This window comes from Cajanus cajan, chromosome 1 (genome assembly GCF_000230855.2).
Source record: "Cajanus cajan strain Asha chromosome 1, NIPB_CcT2T_4, whole genome shotgun sequence".
Taxonomy (NCBI): Eukaryota; Viridiplantae; Streptophyta; class Magnoliopsida; order Fabales; family Fabaceae; genus Cajanus; species Cajanus cajan.
The window spans coordinates 26,947,405-26,963,461 of NC_138517.1; positions in this window are offsets into that span (position 1 = coordinate 26,947,405).

Genomic DNA, 16,057 nt, shown 5'->3' on the forward strand with positions numbered 1-16,057 from the left:
TGACTGATCTTAAAAGTTCAGCTTTTAAGATCGGTTGACAACCAATCTTAAAAAGTCTAGTTTTTAAGATCAGTTGACGATCGATCTTAAAAAGTTCAGCTTTTAAGATCAGTTCCTTTATGATTGGTCAAGGAACTGACCTTAAAAGTAACAAATGACCAATCTTAAAAGTATTTTTTCCACTAGTGACTTTCCTCATACTGATTCACTACCATCATTGAACAAAATGTATGCTACTCTAATACAAGAAAAACGGGTAAAGTTATATCTAGAACTAAGGAGGAACAAGGAGAAATTGTGGGTTTGGCTATACAAGCTAGTGGAAGAACAAGAGGATGTGGAGAAGAAAAAGACAAGACCATGAGATGTTCATATTGCAATTAAATAGGACATAAGGCCACAAATTGCTTTGAAGTGGTTGGGTATCCTAATTGATGGGAAGAGAGGTCCCACCATAAAACAAAGACAAGTGTTGGACAACAAAAAGAACAACATCAAGCATAAGGTTCTAGTCAAGGTCATGGAAAAGGCATTAATGGGCATACAAATGTTGCTCACATTTCAAATGGAGGGATGATTTTACCTGTAACAGATGCTGACAAAGGTGGACTAATAGGTTTGAGTAGCAAGCAATGGCAAACTTTAATTTGGTGGTTCTTCTTAACAACAACAGAAAGGAACATTTTAGAAAGAATGCTAGGTAAAAATGTAGTATGAATCATTGACACAGATGCATCCAATCACATAATTAGAAATTTGCGACTTTTACATGAGTTAAATGTAACATCCCATTTTTTCCAAATAGATTAACAAAAGATTTTCTAATCAATTAATTAGAGAACAAAATATTTTGAGTGTTTTGATAAGATAATATTTGTTAATTATATTTTTAAATTCCAATATGTGAAGTTAATTAGTTGGGATTTTTATTAACAGGCTATATGTATGGGTGAGATTTAGGGTTTTGTTTGAATATATTAGTAGTGTGAGGTAAAGGGAGAGTGAGAACATCACTCCTGAATTAGGGTATCTGTTGTGCTACAGGATTGACTCCCAATCCCTAGATTTCATGTATACATGTAGGTGAGGGAATAAATTTATACCTTATATGAATTTGCAATGTGTGAATGTTGTGATTGGAATACCATGTGTATGTAATTAATTAAGTATTTGATTTGTGATATTAGTTTATTTACACAATCATCTCATATATATATATATATATATATATATATATATATATATATATATATATATATATATATATATTTTGATCGCATATAATCTTCATTTTAAAAGAAATTAGATTGTTTTTATGATATAATTACATAAATATTACATCAATTATTTTATTAGGAAACAAACTGATTTATCATTCAGATACATTATGATCGAATTGAAAATAGTTTATTCACGTTTGATTCAAAGTAATTGTTGTAATTTTAAATTGTTCAAATATTGTTATTTACAAAATACATATATTATTGATTATGCATATCTAAATAAAGGATGAGTTAACAATGTCAATTTGACTTTTTGTTATTTTTGTAATTCATGGATGCATTATAGCAATTAGTTATGGCTTAGATAGTGCGAAATATATGATAAGCGTAAGTGAAGAATTTTTAATCAGTAAATCAAAATATATTTATGTGATTTTGCTTGTGATGCAAGAATGATGTGATTGTATGTGGGTTTTTAGGAAATCCTAAAGATGGAACTTAACCCTTGATTAGGAAGTGAATTGAAACAATTATAATTGCATGATTAAAAACAAGAATTAATTAGACTATAGATATTCCTTTAAAGAATTAAAGTTTTAGAAATCATAGAACCCATATATATGTTAATTCATAAATTATGCAGAAAATTTGTTTACTCATATTGCACCTAGTGGCAGATTGGGCTTGTCGGACATAGCCTTTTTTACTTGATTTTCTTAAGTGTGTATATATGTGTGAATTGTGTAAATAAGTGATACTCATACTGTGTTGAGTGACAAGAAATTTGTGTTTAGTGAATATGATAAGCGATAATAGATTGATAAGTGATTTATTGTTGAAAGTGAATAATAGAGTATTGAATGTCATACATCATGTGCACATGTATTTTGTGATGGGTACAATATGAAATACATCACTAGGAAAGACCCTCTTGTGTAAAAGCTTGGAAATTAGTCTTTGGGGATAACTTGGTTAGGAAAGTCTCAATCTCACACATTGTGTGCATAGAACGTATTTTGTGCGACTCAACTATTCCAACGAAACCCTAGTAGTATATCCTTCTGTAACGCCTAGTCGTATTAATATTAATCTCAGTAATATACATATATATATATATAATAGTTGTAGCTAGAAAACACATGTATAATAATATTATTATACATCATACCATACCATAAATATTTTCCAATACGCGCGTAGTTGCTTTCCTTACATATATATAGTACAGACTATTACGCGCCTATCTACATATCATAGTTTTTCTTTTTCTACTTCTATAATAATTACATGGGTGGTTGGAACAAATTTATGATAGGGTTCACATGATTTGCTGGGGGTAAGTAAAAAGTAACAACGATGGGTCCATCTATCACCGTGGGAATTTCTTGATATAGAGAAAAAGTGAATGAAGACACAGCTACTCCATTGAAAGTTACTGAGTTGGCTAGAGCATCAACACTCCATGTTGTACCAGAGAAGACTGCCGAAATTACTGAAGGAAAAGGAGCGGGAATCGCTGGAACATCCATCTATATTTATTTAATGATTTTTATGATTTTATTACACAAGAACATAAGGAGTGAGAACATTTTCAAAGAAATATTTATAATCATAGAGCATGGGTAACAATAGTTAATATTAATATATATCAAATTTTGAATTACACTTGCAGTGACTAGTCAGGATAAATGAGCATTATAATATCAACCAGCGAAAGAATTTTTAATCATAATTTCTTACTCATTTAAATCCTCAAGGTCAAACCTCCAGCTACAAATAATTCAATTTTTGTCTTCTATGGCCATAGAGTAATATTTATCTTTAAAACGAGTCAAAGACATTTTAACAAAATTATATTATAATCAATCATAAAACAATCACACTAAATAAATTTGAGAATTTATCATTATTTAAACTTTAATTAAATAACATATACGTAAATAAAATATATTAAGAGCACCAATTAATTAAATGACAATGATAATTATTATAAAAATAATTAAATAATATAAAATATGAACATATTAATAATTATTATGAATAAAAATAATCATAGAATAAGCAAAGAAATGAGGTTAGGGGCACCTCACTAGATAAAGATAACATAAATAAATAAACATAGAAATATATAAAATTATAGAGATAAAGTTTTCCTCTCCCTTACCTTGAAATGCACACTTATCAGAATTTTATTCTCTTACGTTGCGATTTCCTCTATTTTCTCTCGTTCTCTCTTCTCTCTTTTGTTTCTAATTCTGTTACTTCTGCCTCTTACTTTAGTGAAATTGAAGCCTATTTATAGGTAAATAAGGCTCACTCAGTTCACGAATTTCTGATAACTTTCTCAGTAAATACGAATTTCAGATAATACTCAGTAAATACGAATTTCAGATAATATTCTTATCCCGTAATAAATTTTATGTACTTGAATGCTTATCTCTGCTCAGTAAATTCTTAGCTGGGCTGCTTATATATATATATATATATATATATATATATATATATATATATCCGTTGTTGCCACGTGAATGCATATATATATAGACATCCACTGTACATTCCCTGTTTTCTAATTTTAATTATTCATATAAAATATATATAAGGTCATGGTAGGATTTGAACCCAGGACCCAGTTGTTGCCACGTGAATGCATATATATATAGACATCTACATTCCCTGTTTTCTAATTTTAATTATTCATATAAAAATATATAAGGTCATGGTAGGATTTGAACCCAAGACCCAGTACATGTAGTACCTAAGCACAACTAGTTAAACTACTGAACCATTTTATTTTATATGTCTATAACATCATGCAAATTTATAATAAGTTATTTTTCGTAGTTAATATTTATAATAGAATTAGATAGCACACATACACACACACACACACACACACACACACACACACACACACACATATATATATATATATATATATATATATATATATATATATATATATATATATATATGTATACATAAGATTTTATAAAATAAAACACTAGTATTTTAATTATACTAACTAAAATTTAAGAATTTGATTTAAAATAATAAAATTATAAATATTAAGTGATTCTATTTTATTAATTAAATCATAATAATTATATAATTAGGAATAAATATTTTAAAATTTTGTTTCAATAAAAATGTTATAATAAAATTTATATATATATATATATATATAGTGAAAATATTATACTTATTCTCTTATATATATATATATATATATATATATATATATATATATATTATCATAACTAAAATTTTCAATACACTTAATAATAATGTTGAGAATATTGTTATCTAAAAACATTAGGATATTACACCTTCTAGTGAGGGTGATGTGATAGCTTGACCCAGTATGTACTCCTAAACTACTCAACCTTTAGGCAAGGAAAAGTGTTTTTACTGGCACCACGTGCATATAATTTAGGAGAGTCTAGTTTATGTATTATCATAACATTTTACTTGTATTTAAACTGTATTTTGATTGATAACATGATGAAATCAGATATAAACTAAGTTGAAATTATTGTATGGATTGATGGAAAGTTTAATTATTGGTTTTATATATTGTTTGGATGTGGCTACCCGACCTTATTATACATTGGTAATCGGAGTGAGATATGTTCTCATTCCCCTATTTGCCTTGTGGATGTCTTATGATAGCTTTGGTAACAATGATACTAGGGATCTTGGATTATGTTTCATGCTTTCTGTTTTAAGAATTATAGTTTACTTCCCTTAAAACATATCTTCTGTAAGTCTAGGCATTGGTTTAATATTATTTGAATGTTGAAATGTGATACTCTTTACCTGTGAAGTTATTCAAGTACAATATTTCCTTTTTTTTAATCATGCATGCAAGGTAGAGGGTGTCATATTAAAAGTTGTTCAAGGGTGTCCTATTAGACTACCCAATGGAGAACAAGCCACTACAACCAAGGAAGGAAATATCATTCTTGAAGGAGGATTGAAACTTATCAATGTTTTATACGTGCCTGGACTAAACTATAACTTAATATAATGTCCTAGTTAATAGATGATGCAAACTGTATAGTTCAATTCACTATATCTTTTTGTGTTATGTAGGACTTCACCTTGAGGATGTTGATTGGAGCGAGTGAACGAAGAGATAGACTATATTATTTATTTTAGAGGAATTTGTCATGAGAAAGTCTTCAAAATTGGATATATCTGTACTTGATATTTGGCATAAGCGCATGGGACATCCTTCCTAGAAGATCACTAAAATAATTTCAAATGTTAATAGCAAGAATAATGTGACTGAAAAAAAAACATGTGATGTATGTTAGAGGGTAAAGCAAACTAGAGATAGTTTTCCTTTTAGTGATCACAATGTTAACAATAGTTTTGATTTGATTCATTGTGATTTATGGGGACTCTACAAAACTTCATCTTCTTGTGTAGCATATTATTTTTTAACCATAGTAGATGATTTTTCTCAAGTTTTTTGGATTTATTTGTTAATTGATAAAAAAAGAAGTTTCACAAGTTTTGTTGAATTTTATTGCTTTGGTAGAAAGGCAATATGGTAAACAAATAAAAATAATTTGAAGTGATAATGGAAATGAGTTTACATCCTTGAAGATGCAATTTCTTGAGGGTGGAATTGTCTTCTAGACATCATGTGTGGGAACCTCACAACAAAATGAATGAGTTGAAAGAAAACACAAAATGTCCTAAATATTGCATGGGCACTCAGATTTCACAGTAATCTACTTATCTTCTTTTTTTTTTTTTAAGGTGAGTGTGGGTTTTTAACAGTAGTTTATCTAATCAATAGGAACCAGCACCATTGTTGAATGGAAAAACACCATATGAGGTGTTCAATGGGCCGCCACCTTTATATGAACATTTAAAGGTGTTTAGATCTTTATGTTATGTTCATAATCAAGGAAGGAAAGGTGATAAATTTGCTAGTTAAAGTAAGAAATGTCTATTTGTAGGATATCCTTATTGAAAGAAAAGGTGGATATTTTTTTATCTAGACAACAAAACTGATTTGGTGTCGGGAGATGTTGATTTTTTTGAGAATGAGTTTCATTTTGCCTCTGTTGATGAAAAATTAATTAGTCCTGCCCAACATGCTATGATTGAAGAATTTGAAACTAAAAGTGTTGTAAGTGACTACTTAAAAGAACTTGTTGAAAAAAAGATGCCTAAAGTGAAGAGGGTACTAAATTAAAGAGTCCTCAAGATGTTAAAGCATTAGGAGTAGTGCAACATAATGGTGAATCTGAACCGCATAATCAGGAATTGCTTAGCCAAGGTAAACACACTGAAATTTCCTCTATGAAGCTGTAAGACTTCTAGCTTATTCTATCCAAAAATTCAGCCTATCCGTTCATTCACTTTCCCCACAACAAAAAATAGGTACTCTTTTTCCCATAATGCATTATATGAGTTGTGAAAAAAAATTTATTCATCATCGCAAGTTTCTTGTTACTGTGATTGTAGAGAAACAACCAATGGCATTCTTGTAGGCAAAAAAAGATGCTAGATGGTGTTCCACTATGCAACATGAAGTACAAGCCCTTTAAGATAATAACACATGGATTGTATGCACCCTACTAGTAAATAAAAAGGCCCTAGGATGTAAATGAGTCTACAAGATCAAGTACCACTATGATGGCACCACAGAACGGTTTAAAGTTCTCAAAAATCATCAAGATAAAAGGAACAGATTACGCATAACATTTTCTCCTATGACAAAAATGGTACTGATTTTGTGTCGAGGGATGTTGATTTTTTTGAGAATGAGTTTCCTTTTGCCTCTGTTGATGAAAATTAAATTAGTCCTACCAAACATGCTATGATTGAAGAATTTGAAACTAAAAGTGTTGTAAGTGAGTACTTAAAAGAACTTGTTGAAAAAAAGATGCCTAAAGTGAAGAGGGTACTAAATTAAAGAGTCCTCAAGATGTTAAAGCATTAGGAGTAGTGCAACATAATGGTGAATCTGAACCGCATAATCAGGAATTGCTTAGCCAAGGTAAACACACTAAAATTTCCTTTATGAAGCTGTAAGACTTCTAGCTTATTCTATCCAAAATTTAGCCTATCCGTTCATTCACTTTCTCCACAACAAAAAATAGGTACTCTTTATCCCATAATGCATTATATGAGTTGTGAAAATTTTTTTTTGCACCATCACAAGTTTCTTGTTACTGCGATTGTAGAGAATAACCAATGGCATTCTCGTAGGCAACAAAAGATGCTAGATGGTGTTCCACTATGCAACATGAAGTACAAGCCCTTTAAGATAATAACACATGGATTGTATGCATCCTACTAGTAAATAAAAAGGCCCTAGGATGTAAATGAGTCTACAAGATTAAGTACCACTATGATGGCACCACATAATAGTTTAAAGCTCTTGAAAATCATCAAGATAAAAGGAACAGATTACGCATAACATTTTCTCCTATGACAAAAATGGTCACAATTTAGATTGTTTTAGTTGTTGTTGTAGCAAAGGGGTGGGAACACCATCAAATGAATGTGCATCACATTTCTTCATGGTGATCTACAAGAGGAAGTGCTTATGAAACTGCCTCTTAGGTTTCGTACTGGTCAACCCAGAATGGTGTGCAAGCTAAACAAATCATTGTTCGACTTAAAACAAGCTCACATTGTTGGTTTGCTAAACTTTTCTCAACTTTCAAGCATTATGGTTTTTACCAATCTTATTCAAATTATTCCTTATTCATATTGTTTGATCAAGATGTGAAACTTGTGGTTCTAATTTATGTTAATGATCTAATTATTTGTGGAAATACCTTTGCTTGTATCTAGCATTTCAAGGACTACTTGAGTTAGTGTTTTCATATGAAATATTTGGGATTATTAAAATATTTTTTAGGCATGGAAGTGGCCAAATCACTTGTAGGAATTTATTTGTGTCAAGGAAAAATGCCTTGGACATTATTAGTGAAGTTATGCACAACCAATGGAGACTCTATTAGAATATAATCATAATTTCAACCTCGCCAAAAGAGAGTTACTGACAATCTCGATAAGTATTGCATGTTTGTTGGTTGTCTCATTTATTTGTGTTTCACTCAACCTGAGTTGTTGTACAATGTTCATGTTCTCTCTTAGTTCATGCAGCAACCACGAACAGAACACTGGGCAGCTGTATTACAAGTGGTGTGGTACCTTAAAAGTAATCCAAGACAAGGCATTATTTTAGATAGTGCTTATGATTTGAAACTATATAGGTGGTGTAATTCTAACTAGGTTGTTTGTGCCCTTACTCGTCAATCATTTACTAGTTGGATTATTTTTTTGGGCCATTCTCCAATTTTTTGGAAGACCAAAAAGCAACAAATTGTGTCCTACTCTTCTACTAAATTTGAGTACCATTCAATGGATAATACATGTGAACTTAAGTGGGTGAAGGGTATTCTTTCAAGTCTTTATAGTATTCATTATAAGCCTATAAAACTTTATTGTGATAGTTAAGCAGTTTTTCACATTACAAAGAATCATGTTTTACACTAACATACCATGCACATAAAGTAGATTGTCATTTCATACATAATGAAATTATTGATGGTAATCTTTAACCATCCTATGTATCTACTCATGCTCAACTCATTGACATATTTACTAAAGCTTTGGAACGTGCCTTGTTTCATTATTTACTAAGCAAGCTAGGCATTCAAGATCTTCATGTTACCACTTAAGATGGGTTGTGATGCAACTAATCAAAATTTGTAGCATAGAAAAATATCATATGTTGATTTCTACATATCAAAATACTAATTGTTGTATATTAGAATATTGATTTTGATTAATTCTATTTGTATATTTTGTATCTGATTTAGTTTTCTATTTCTTATTATATCTTTTTATATCCCGTGTTACTTAGGATTAACTTATTAATAAATTTAGGAGAAATCATACAAAAAAGTTGTTGGAAGGCTTGTTGTCAAGTCAAAAACTGATCACTTATTTTTATAAAGTTTTAATAATAACAAATACTACATTTTTAGTAAGAAAACATGTTGTAAAAAGTGTTGTTTCTAACTAAGTAAGACGAAGTATTATCTGTAAGATGAAACTAATCAGACGAAGCATACAAACATTCTCTAACGATTGTTATTTATTATGATTGACGGTTTTAAATATTCAAATGAATGTTTTATACCTTAACAAATCAAAAGTTGTTGTCTTGGAACTCATATTTTGTGAAAAGTGTATAAAAGCATGAAGAATAGCTGAACAAATGACAAAGATCTTAGATTTCACGAAAAAGATGCTGAAAAAGGATTGAATTCTCACCGACATGCTGACTTTGCTTCCTACTATTTACGTTTTGCTACTATGCCATGATAAGTATCTTAATTTATCATAGATAAGGAGTGCGTTTAGGTAAAAGATATTAATTGAAGCATTTAGTATACCAACAAATACTTCCTCTCTCTAAAGATTAGATGAAGGAGTGACATGAAAGAGTTCTATGAATCAAACTCAAGAAATTGCAAAAGTCATCTCTTTCGGAGCTACTATATAAGGGACTTTAAAACTCAAAAGAAGATAAGTATAACACATATAGAGAATAGAAGTGTAAATATAGAAAAATCAATTTTGTACTCATATTTTAGAAAATCTTCTTCAAGAGTCTTTTGTACTGAATCATTTGTTGTAATTACATCAAAAAGAGATGACAACTGCAACCTTGTAATACTTTCATAATCCACTACAAAAAAAAGCCAATTTAGCCACCGAAATTAGCGATCGATTTTTTTTCCGTCGCGACATAATTAGCGACCGAATATAATTTAGTTGCAAATTTTATTTAGCGACCGAATTAGCGACCGATTTTTTTAGAGGCCAATAAACGGTAGCTAAATTAGTCGCTAAAATAATAATTATTGGTTAAAATAGCGACGGAACGGTTTCGGTCGCTAAAGGAATAAAAAATTATTATTTATAATAATTTTAGCGACCAAATTAAAATCGGTCGCTAAAAAATAAAAAATTATTATTTATAATAAGTTTAGCGACCAAATTAAAATCGGTCGCTAAAAAAATAAAAAATTATTATTATTTATAATAACTTTAGCGATCGATTTTAATTTGGTCGCTAAAATTATTATAAATAATATTATTTTTTATTATTTTAGCAACCGATTTGAATTTAGTCGCTAAAAAAATAAAAAAAATATTATTTATAATAATTTTAGCGACCAAATTAAAATCGGTCACTAAAAAAATAAAAAAGATATTATTATTTATAATAAATTTAGCGACCAAATTAAAATCGGTCGCTAAAAAAATAAAAAAATATTATTATTTATAATAACTTTAGCGACCGATTTTAATTTGGTCGCTAAAATTATTATAAATAATAATATTTTTTATTTTTTAGCGACAGATTTGAATTTGGTCGCTAAAAAAATAAAAAATTATTATTTATAATAATTTTAGCGACCAAATTAAAATCGGTCGCTAAAGTTATTATAAATAATAATAATTTTTATTTTTTTAGCGACCGATTTTAATTTGGTCGCTAAAAAATAAAAAAATATTATTATTTATAATAACTTTAGCGACCAAACTAAAATCGGTCGCTAAAAAAATAAAAAATATTATTATTGATAATAACTTTAGCGACCAAATTAAAATCGGTTGCTAAATAAATTTTTTTTAAAAAATTCAAAAATATATTTATTTTAATTGAAAGCAAATATAAAAATATATAATATTATTTTTATAATGATAAAAATATTAATGATAAGAAATAAAAATCATTATCCTCCCAAAAAAATTATTTTTTTAAAAATAATAAAAATATATAATTTAAAATGGACAATTAATATATCATGATGTATTAAAAAATGAGAAACATAATGCTATAAAAGAAAATTAAATAATAGTCTTTTTAATTGAATCTTTTTTAAAAAAAATTAGACTAATTTAAATAATAGTTTATCTAGAAAATTTATTTATTTTTCTCTTGAAAATTTATTTCTCTTTTATCATGCTTAATGTTTTATTATATTATTAGATAATATGAAAATACATAATTTATTTTTCTTTCCAATTTTGTTAAGGTAAATAAACTTCTTTTCGTAAATATTATTTTATTTTAATTATTATTTTCAAAATTGACTTAAACATCTAGTTCAATTGATATAAACATGCTAGTTCGATCAAATTAAAAATAATTGGCTTATATAAGGATTAATAAAAATTTATCAAACAAATCTAAAATTGATAAAATATAATTAATGTTCCATTAGTTTAATAAATAAAAATTATAAAATAAAAATGTATATATAAATATATACACCAATAATGTAACGACCCGGCTGGTCACTACACACGGTATAGCACACTAAAACACCAGACAGATAGAACAAGTATATAAATATAGGATCTAGAATATATAAATATACAAGATTCCAGTCTGACTAGAGTTAAAGTGTACCAAGGAAAATTACAACCAAATGCTACTATCCCAAGTAGCTACAAGCAAAATATCCACACAAGCAAATTAGCTCCAAAGTCCGCCGGAGACTCATCCCAAGACGCCCACCTATTTCTGCTCTGCTCCCATACATAGTATGATCATCGCAGTTCCAACCACATGGAAAACATGCAAGGGTAAGCTAGTATTCTTTAAAAATCAAAACATACTAGTAAAGGATTAGCAATGTAAATAAATTCATCGTTATAATTATCAACACATCTGCACAGCTTATATTGCTCAACAACATCAGCACCGTAATGCGGTTATATCAACACTGCTTAGTAGCAGCAACAGCACCACTCTAGTGGCTATAACAACACCGACTTAGCGGCAACAACAACACCACTCTAGTGGCTATAACAACACCGACTTAGCGGCAACAACAGCACCACTCTAGTGGCTATAACAACACCGACTTAGCGGCAACAACAGCACCACTCTAGTGGCTATAACAACACCGACTTAGCGGTAACAACAGCACCACTCTAGTGGCTATAACAACACCGACTTAGCGGTAACAACAGCACCACTCTAGTGGCTATAACAACACCGACTTAGCGGTAACAACAGCACCACTCTAGTGGCTATAATCAGCATACAGCTCAGCATTATATAGTACAACAAATCAGCATACAACACAGCTAAGTAGTATTCAACACAACTTACTACTCATAACTCAGTTCAACATCCTTATAGTACAATACTGTTAAAAATCAACATATAATTCAGCTCGACTCAACAACAAAATTTGACACAGTTCAAAAATATTCATTTATTATTAATCATAAAAAAATTAATAATTTCAAAAACTAACTTCCCTTACTTGGATAATCCTGAACCGAAATTTGAGCAGAACCTCCTCCTCTTTCTCCTCTTTTCTTTATTCTGACAGAACCACCTCTACCGGATTCCTCTTCCTCTTTCTCCCCCTTTCCTTTCCTCCCTCTTTCTCTAAGGATTTTCTCTTCCCAAGGTATGAATTTTCGTAACTCCCCAAGCCCCTATTTATAGCAATTCTGGCTCCTCTACCCGGTACGGCCGTTCCAAAAAGCGGAACGCCCGTTCTGGGCTCGAAAAAGCTACGCAAATTTTTGAACTGGAACGGCCCGTTCCAAATACGGAACGGCCCGTTCCCAATTTCCAGCAGAACGGCCCGTACTCCTTTTGAAACGACCTGTTCTCCCTTTAGAACGGCCCGTTTCACAATCAGAACGGCCCGTTCTCCTTGTCGGAACGGCCGTTCTGAGCCCGTTCTAACTCAAGATTTTTAGTTAAATTTTAAAGCTTGGAACGGCCCGTTTTGCTTTTGGAACGGCCCATTCCAAGTTACCAAAACACCCTTCAAACTTTTTGAAAATTGCGAAAATGCCATCAATAATTACAATAATACCCCTATACCTTTATAAAATTCACGAAAATGCCATTTTAATAATAAATAATAATAATAAATAAAAAAATAAGGTATTACAATTCTCCCCAACAACAAAAATTTTCGTCCTCGAAAATTCACTTACTTAGAAGAGATATGGGTACTGTTCGCTGAACTGACTTTCTACTTCCCAAGTTGCCTCACCCGTAGTTGCATCCCAAAGAATTTTCACCAATTTTATGGACTTGCCACGAAGCTCCTTCAACTTATGATCAATTATAGCTACCGGTTTCTTTTCATAAGTCAGATTCTCCTTCACCTGCACCTCATCCATCTCCACCACATGACTCGGGTCATGAACATACTTCCTCAGCTGGGACACATGAAATACATCGTGTAGGTTTGAAAGAGACGGTGGCAAAGCCAACCGATAAGCAACCGGACCCACACGCTGTATTATCTGATAGGGACCCACGAATCTTGGTGTTAACTTCCGAGTCTTCAGCGCTCTACCCACACCAGAAGTCGGAGTCACCTTCAGAAACACATGTTCCCTCTCAGCAAATTCTAAAGGCTTACGCCTTTTGTCAGCATATGATTTCTGCCTACTCTGAGCAGTCCTCATTTTCTCCTGAATCATCTTCACCTTCTCAGTAGTCTGTAGGATCAACTCCGGTCCCACAACCACTGACTCACCATCCTGATACCAGCACAGAGGAGTCCTACATCTCCTGCCATATAAGGCTTCAAACGGCGTCATCCCAATACTAGCATGGAAACTGTTGTTGTAAGTAAACTCCACAAGCGGTAATACTTCCTCCCAACTACCCAAGTGATCTAACATACAAGCCCTCAGCAGATCCTCCAAGGACTGGATTGTCCTCTCCGACTGACCATCCGTCTGTGGATGATAAGCAGAACTCAGCTTCAGCTTTGTGCCTAAAGCTCGGTGTAGACTCTGCCAGAATCTGGAAGTGAACCTCGGATCTCGGTCGGAAATAATACTGGAAGGCACCCCGTGCAACCGAACTATCTCCCTTATATACAACTGCGTCAGCTTCTCTAAGGACCACTTGATGTTGACAGGCAAGAAATGCGCACACTTGGTCAACCGATCAACAATCACCCAGATAGCATCACTATTCCTAGATGACCTAGGCAACCCCACGATGAAATCCATAGTAATGCTATCCCATTTCCACTCGGGAGTCTCAATCTGTTGCATTAACCCACTAGGCTTTTGATGTTCAACCTTTGCCTTCTGACAGGTTAAACAGGCCGCCACATACTCAGCTATCTCTCTCTTCATACCAGACCACCAGAAAGTCTTCTTGAGGTCTTGGTACATCTTAGTCATACCTGGATGTATGCTAAGTTTGCTCTTGTGACCTTCCTCTAGCACAACTCTCCTTAGCTCAGCATCCTGAGGTAGGCAAATCCTGCCTCTGAACCTTAAGATCCCATCCTCTCCCAGCTCAAAGCCTACAGCTTTATCGGTACCCAACATCCCAAGAAGCTTCACCAGTTCGGTGTCTTGCAACTGCTTAAGTCCAACTTGCCTCAAGAACTCATTAGTTATGGTAATTGCCCCACAACTAATGTGATCCTGAGCTAACTCCACACAGAGATTCAAATCTCTGAACTTCTCAACCAACTCCAGCTCTCTAATCATCATACTTGTCATGTGGATGGATTTCCTACTCAGCGCATCTGCCACCACATTGGCCTTGCCTGGATGATACATCAACTGAAAATCAAAATCCTTCAGAAACTCCATCCATCGCCTCTGTCTCATGTTCAGCTCCTTCTGATCAAACAGATACTTCAGACTTTTGTGATCACTGAAGACACTGAATCGAGCTCCATACAAGTAATGCCTCCAAGTCTTTAAGGCAAACACCACAGCTGCTAACTCCAGATCATGAGTGGGATAGTTCCTCTCATGAGTCTTCAGTTGCCTTGAAGCATACGCCACCACTTTCCCGTTTTGCATCAACACACACCCCAGACCCTGATGAGAAGCATCACAGTACACATCAAAAGGCTCACCAGAATTCGGTAACACCAACACAGGAGAAGTAGTCAACCTTCTCTTCAACTCCTCAAAGCTCCGTTCACAGGCATCTGTCCAAATAAACGGCTGCTCCTTCCTCGTCAACTGGGTCAGAGGCGCTACTATCCTAGAGAACCCTTCAATGAACCTCCGATAGTAACCCGCTAAGCCCACAAAGCTCCGTATATCCGTGACAGTCCTCGGGCGTTCCCACTGCAATACCGACTCCACCTTAGCCGGATCAACAGCAATCCCCTTAGCTGAAATCACGTGGCCCAAGAACTTCACCTCATCCAACCAGAACTCACATTTTGAAAGCTTAGCATACAATTGCTTCGCTTTCAAAATCTCCAACACTGTCCTCAAGTGCTCTCCATGTTCCTCCGGGGTCCTTGAATAAACTAAGATATCATCAATAAACACTACCACGAATTTATCCAAGAACGGCCGGAAGATTCTGTTCATGTAGTCCATGAACACAGCGGGGGCGTTGGTCACACCGAACGGCATCACAACATATTCATAGTGACCATACCTAGTCCTGAAAGCAGTCTTCGGTATGTCACCCTCCTTCACCCTAATCTGGTGATATCCTGACCTCAAGTCAATCTTAGAAAACACCGTCGCGCCCCTCAATTGATCCATTAAGTCATCTATCCGGGGAAGTGGATATTTGTTCTTAATGGTCAATTTGTTCAGCTGCCTGTAATCAACACACAGTCGACTACCCCCATCCTTCTTCTTTACCAACAACACAGGAGCACCCCACGGCGAAACACTCGGTCGCACCAACTGCTTTTCCAATAAGTCCTCCAACTGATCTTTCAGCTCAGCCAGCTCAGCAGGAGCCATCCTATAGGGAGCTACTGACACTGGTCCCGCACTTGGAACCAGGTCAATGCTGA